At 39.9% G+C, this 6,680-nt stretch overlaps 1 non-coding gene across 1 annotated transcript; it reads left to right on the top strand.

Annotated features, from left to right (window-relative positions):
• The first annotated feature begins 1,209 nt into the window (after positions 1-1,209).
• TRNAC-ACA (transfer RNA cysteine (anticodon ACA)) lies at positions 1,210-1,282 on the top strand. The gene has a single exon. It is a non-coding gene; the product is annotated as a tRNA-Cys (tRNA).
• Positions 1,283-6,680: the final 5,398 nt, after the last annotated feature.

The raw sequence follows: 6,680 nt of genomic DNA, 5'->3' as shown, positions 1-6,680 counted from the left end.
CATATGACTTTGCTCATACGTGGAATATAAAAACAAACAAGAAACCAAAGAAAAAAAGAAACACATGGATACAGAGGACAGAAAAGCAGTTACCAGAGGGGAAACATCAATGGCTAAAGAGGGGTGATTACATGGTGACAGACGGAAATTGAACATGTGGTGGTGAGCCCAGCGGAGTATGGACAGAAAGTATGATGTTGTGCACGTGGAACTTACCTAAATGCTTTAAGCCAATGTTACGTCAATAAATGTTTTTAAGAAAATGGAAATAACAGGACTTCACATTTGTGAGACTTAAACTATGCAGATAAAAATCCCTTAAGATTCCTGGCCTTCAGTCCCCTCTTACTTAAGACCATTCCCAAAATGATCTTTCTAGTACAAATCCAATCAAGTTATTACTCTGGCCAAGAGAGAGAAAGTTAAGCTTCTAAACATAGCAGACAAACCTTGACTTAGCTTTCTTTGCAATCTCATCCCCCATCACTTCCCATAATATCCTGTGTACCGTGGGCATCGAACTGCTAACTCGTATTTCCCAAACACCCAGTGCTGTCTACGTCTCTGTTTTCATGTGTATGTCTACTCCCTGGGATGTCCTCCCACCTCTAGATCCACCTCCTATTCATGGGTTTGTCTTCAACCACCCTTCCAATTAATTATTAAAGACCTTGCTTTAATGTTTGATGTTTTTACAACTAGAAAGTGTTTATGTACTACTTTTGTAACAAAAGATTAAATATTCTACTCCAAAGAAAAATTATGGCCCTATTTAATATCAAAATTTCTGTCTTAATTAGTGTAGCTAATTATTTTGCCAATTCTTAACTGAAAAATATTTTGCTAGGCCTTTTCTATCACTTTCTGTGTAGTGTCTTTCTAAATTCTTCTTTAAAAAGAGTCAGAAAAAAAATTAGATATTTATTTACTTGTAAGGGACTATGGCGACCATCATTATATTTAAACATAGACCTAAACAAAGCGGTACAATTTAAACAAGAAAACTATTTTATCACATGCTAGTACAATATTTTCTTTTCTCTCATGAACCCTTTGTGTAACTCTTAATTCCAGTTTTTTCTGGGAACTCTGTTTCTTATTGAAATGGTTGGGTTTTCTCATTAAAACAATTCGCACAAATTCATTTAGAAACCAGCATAGCTGTGTAGTGCATGTAATTAGTGAGTGGCTTAGACTATATGTCTAGCTTCCCTGATAGCTCAGACGGTAAAGCATCTGCCTACAATGCAGGAGACCCAGGTTCGATCCCTGGGTCGGGAAGATCCCCTGGAGAAGGAAATGGTAACCCACTCCAGTATTCTTGCCTGGAAAATCCCATGGACTGAGGATCCTTGTAGGCTACAGTCCATGGCGTTGCAAAGAGTCCGACACAGCTGAGTGACTTCATTTTCACTTTAGACTATATGTCTAGGGGCAAGACATCTATTTATTTCACTAGTGCCTGGAAAAAAGCCTTTAACAACCATTGTTCTCAGTGACCTCTCATGAAAATTCACATATGGACAAAATCAGTGTTTTTCCATCTTTGCAACAGCATAAAACTCTCTTCACAGACAATATTTCACCAAAGCTCACCAGATAAGCAGTGTTTCTCCCGAGGTAAAAGGAAGAAAAGGAGGCAGAGAATTGCCTGCTTGAACCGTCATCTGCTTCCCAGGGAACTCTGCAATAACTGAAAGGAAGTATTCAAGATTCCATAAAACAGTGTGAAATCCACAAAAGAAAATATGATCACTAGGTCATTTCTAACTCTAAACCTCCTATAAAAAGTCTATAACGTGTTCCTACTGGTTGCTGCTGCTGCTGCTGCTGCTGCTGCTAAGTCACTTCAGTTGTGTCTGACTCTGTGTGACCCCATAGACGGCAGCCCACCAGGCTCCCCCGTCCCTGGGATTCTCCAGGCAAGAACACTGGAGTGGGTTGCCATTTCCTTCTCCAATGCATGAAAGTGAAAAGTGAAAGTGAAGTTGATCAGTCGTGTCTGACTCCTAGCAACGCCATGGACTGCAGCCTACCAGGCTCCTAGACCAAATGAAGGCTCAAAAGGTAATGGCTATGCTAATACAAACACACAGCAGAGAATACTATTCTGTTTTCCATAATATCAGTTCAGTTCAGTTGCTCAGTTGTGTCCGATTCTTTGCGACCCCATGAATCGCAGCACGCCAGGCCTCCCTGTCCATCACCAACTCCCGGAGTTCACTCAGACTCACGTCCATCAAGTCGGTAATGCCATCCAGCCATCTCATCCTCTGTCATCCCCTTCTCCTCCTGCCCCCAATCCCTCCCAGCATCAGAGTCTTTTCCAATGAGTCAACTCTTTGCATGAGGTGGCCAAAGTACTGGAGTTTCAGCTTTAGCATCATTCCTTCCAAAGAACACCCAGGGCTGATCTCCTTTAGAATGGACTGGTTGGATCTCCTTGCAGTCCAAGGGACTCTCAAGAGTCCTCTCCAACACCACAGTACAAAAGCATATTATGGTTTCCATAATATAAGAGATGAGAAAAAGGAGACAAAGTTATGCCATTTTAACTCTTTCTCAGTCCCTTCACATTTCATGATGTAATCAAAACTGAATGTCAATTTAAGATAAAGTACTATCAGAAAAAATAAAATAATCATAATATAGGTCACATTGACTATGAGCATTTAGCTTTGGTGATACACACACACGTATATATCACACATATCCATACATTATGTATTTATACATTCATAATTATTCATGCCTACTATATATATTGATACATTTATATATATTCCTCTTCCAAAGTTTCCTTTGATTATTTCGTTTTGGGAACTTCTATGTCTCTAGCCAGATTCTAAGTTAGACCTTCAAAGCCACTGCTCCTATACCCTAATTGCAAGTATCCTTTGGTGATAATTATTAAATGGTTTGAAAAACTTAAGAAAAGCTGAAAACTACAAAATCTAATCAAAACAGCCAGGAGAAATATCGATTACCTCAGATATGCAGATAATACCACCTTAAGCTGAAAACTACAAAATCTAATCAAGACAGCCAGGAGAAATATCAATTACCTCAGATATGCAGATGACACCACCTTTATGGCAGAAAGCGAAGAAGAACTAAAGAGCCTCTTGATGAAAGTGAAAGAGGAGCATGAAAAAGTTTACTTAAAGCTCAGCATTCAGAAAGCGAAGATCATGGCATCCAGTCCCATCTCTTCATGGCAAATAGATGGTGAAACAGGGGAAACAGTGGAAACAGTGGCAGATTTTATTTTTGGGGGGCTCCAAAATCACTGCAGATGGTGATGGCAGCCAGGAAATTAAAAGACGCTTTACTCCTCGGAAGGAAAGTTATGACCAACCTAGATAGTATATTCAAAAGCAGAGACATTACTTTGTCAACAAAGGTCTGTCTAGTCGAGGCTATGGTTTTCCAAATAGTCACGTATGGATGTGAGTGGTGGACTATAAAGAAAGCTAAGTATCAAAGAACTGATACTTTTGAACTGTGGTGTTGGATAAGACTCCTGAGAGCCCCTTGGACTGCAAGGAGATCCAACCAGTCCATCCTAAAGGAGATCAGTCCTGAATATTCATTGGAAGAACTGATGCTGAAGCTGAAACTCCAATAGTTTGGCCACCTGATGGGAAGAGCTGACTCATTTGCAAAGACCCTGATGCTGGGAAAGATTGAGGGCAGGAGGAGAAGGGGACAACAGAGGATGAGATGATTGGATGGCATCACTGACTTGATGGACATGGGTTTGAGTAAACACCGGGAGTTGGTGATGGACAGGGAGGCCTGGTGTGCTGTGGTCCACGGGGTCGCAAAGAGTTTGCACGACTGAGCGACTGAACTGCACTGAACTGAACTGAAGTGCTGTGCTTCAAACACTGCATAGCTTCCTGCCTCAGGATGAAAACCCAAGACTCTCCCTGATTTGATCCTGTGGAACTCACCAGCCTCATCTCGTCCCCCTAGCCTGACCCCCCAGAGGTGGCAGCTTGGCCTTTTCTCAGTCCCACATTCTCTCTCGCGTCACTGAGGCCTTGGTTGCACCATTGCTCAGCCTGGAGACCGAGTCTTTGCAGCCAGCTGCTACAGCAGTCTGCTCATCCTGCAGACTCCAGCTTGGGCCTCTCTTCCTCGGAGAAGACTTCCTTGACCCAGTCTACACTAGGTATCCCCTATGGATTCCAATAGCACCTTATATCTTTTCACAAAGCTTTACTTATTTGAAACTGTTCAGTATATCATTTTCAATTATTCATTTTGTTTCTGAATTCTTGTTGCCAGGAAATTCCATGTAGAAGAGACCACATCTACTTAGCTTATCCACACAGCCACAGCATTTCTCATAGTAACTGGCATTTGGTAGATACTTAATAAACATTTATTGATGACAAAGTGCACTTGGAAAATTCACAAATTTCTGAATTCATTCTTTAATGGCTCACAGGGGTTTTTAACTCACTTTCTTATAACTAAAAAAAAAAATCATTTTATTTTTTAAATTTTCTTTCGTTATAAGATTTTATGATCCCTTCAAATTCTTGAACTAAAGGAAATGCTCTGAATATATATGCTTTTATAGAGCCATCTAGTGTCTATTTTGTTTAGTGAAGCTAAAAGTAAAATAAGGCAAAATATATATATTTTTTTAGCAGTGAGGAATACATAATATCCATTTGGCAATAGCAATTTAATGCATCAACTGGCCGCTTGAATAATTTTTTTTTCTCCTGCGCTTCCTCTGCCCTTCAATATAGACATGATATCAGTCATTCTAGAATTCTGGTAACTAAAAATTTGATGAAAGATCTTTCGCTAATGTGATATATTAGAACGAATGTGCTGTTATCTGCTCCTTCCTGAAAATTAAAACATTAGGAAATGAATAAAGTATGCATAACTCTATAAAGATAAAGAGAAGTTAGGAATCAGTAGCAGACAAGAGATGTAATAATATTTTGGAACTTAAAAAAAAAGAATGGATGGTAATTTACACCACCACTAGAGAAAGCCAACTTATTCACAGAGTACATCATGCAAAGTGCCATCCTGGATGAATCACAAGCTGGAATCAACATTTCCTAGAGAAATATCAACAACCTCAGATATGCAGATGATACACTCTGATGGCAGGAAGCGAAAAGGAACTAAAGAGACTCTTGATGACGATGAAAGAGGAAGAGTGAAAAACTGGCTTAAAACTCAACATTCAAAAAATTAAGCTCATGGCATCCAGTCCCATCATTTCATGGCAAAAAGATGGGGGGAAAGTGGAAACAGTGAAATACTTTATTTTCTTGGGCGCCAAAACCACTGTGGATGGTGATTGCAACTATGAAATTAAAAGATGCTTGCTCCTGGTATTATATATATATAGAGAAAGGATATTATAGTTCTTCCAGAATATTCAGTAATGAATTAGTCATAGGTAGAGAAAACATTTAGAAAAGATTTTAAATACAAGAAAAAATATTTAAATAATAAGTGCCAAGCTGGTGGTTATATATATAAAGCAATAATAATGTAAAAGCTAAATATTGACTTAATCAATTGTGATATACCTGCATTAGAAGATAAGAAGAGGGAAAACAGTGGGTGTGGGGGGGGGGCATAGAAGAGAGCTAAATTTCTTTAGCTAAATATTTGAATATCTGAACTAAAAAAAATAGCAATCAATTACATCGTTTAGATACATAGAGATGAGCTCAGAAAGTAACTTTGAGATGATCAAGATGGGCAAATAGGAGGGCATCAAGGTCACATCATCTTAGGAACTCATCAGAAATACCTATCCACGTGGAGCAACTCTCACTGAAGGCAAACTGGAGACCGCCAGAAAGACTCTTTCACAGCCAAGGCGGTGAAGAAAGAGCTCAATAGAGTCGGGTGGGAAGGGAGGCGACGTCAGGACCCACGCCCCTCCCAGGGGACAGAGAAGAAGGAGGTATCACAGGCTTGAGGACCTTCTCTGCGGTGTGAGGAGTCAAGCTGCATATCAGGGTCTGACATCAGGAAAACGAAGTTACCTTAGCTGACCTGAAAATCATCAGGACAGAATACAGAGCACCCCAATCAATCTCAGTATCTCTCTTCCCCTCCCTGACCCCTTACGCTTGTGAACTGGAAACACCATCACACTCAAATCTAAGTAGGAACAGCCTAGGAGAAACCCCTATTCTAACAGAGGAAATTTAACCTTTTAAAGTGTTGTCAGACATCCAAGAAAATTATATTAACAATTGCTAATATAATTTAAAATGTGTTTTAAATGTCCTAAGAGTCTCTAAAAATAATTTTTTACTTCCCTTTTGCCTGTTTCCAGCAACAAAACTCACAATTGGAAAAGAAAGCATTGAACCACCAGTAAGAATACAGTTTACAGTTTTACATGAATATTGGTTTATGTCTCGTGTAGCAATAGCAACCTGTGTTAGTTCTTGTTGTGAATATAAAATATAGCTCAACTATTAGAAAGGCCCCTAATGCGGGGAAAGATTGAGGGCGGGAGAAGTGGGCAATGAAGGATGAGATGGTTGGATGGCATCATTGACATGAGTTTGGGTAAACTCCGGGAGATGGTGAAGGACAGGGAAACCTGGGGTGCTGCGGTTCATGGGGACGCAAAGACACGACTGGGCGACTGAACTCAGCAGGAAAGCAAGACTCCTCCA

This window comes from Capricornis sumatraensis, chromosome 11 (genome assembly GCF_032405125.1).
Source record: "Capricornis sumatraensis isolate serow.1 chromosome 11, serow.2, whole genome shotgun sequence".
In the NCBI taxonomy this organism is placed as follows: domain Eukaryota; kingdom Metazoa; phylum Chordata; class Mammalia; order Artiodactyla; family Bovidae; genus Capricornis; species Capricornis sumatraensis.
The sequence above is the reverse complement of the archived record's forward strand: the minus strand, read 5'-3'. Positions and strand labels throughout refer to the sequence as shown.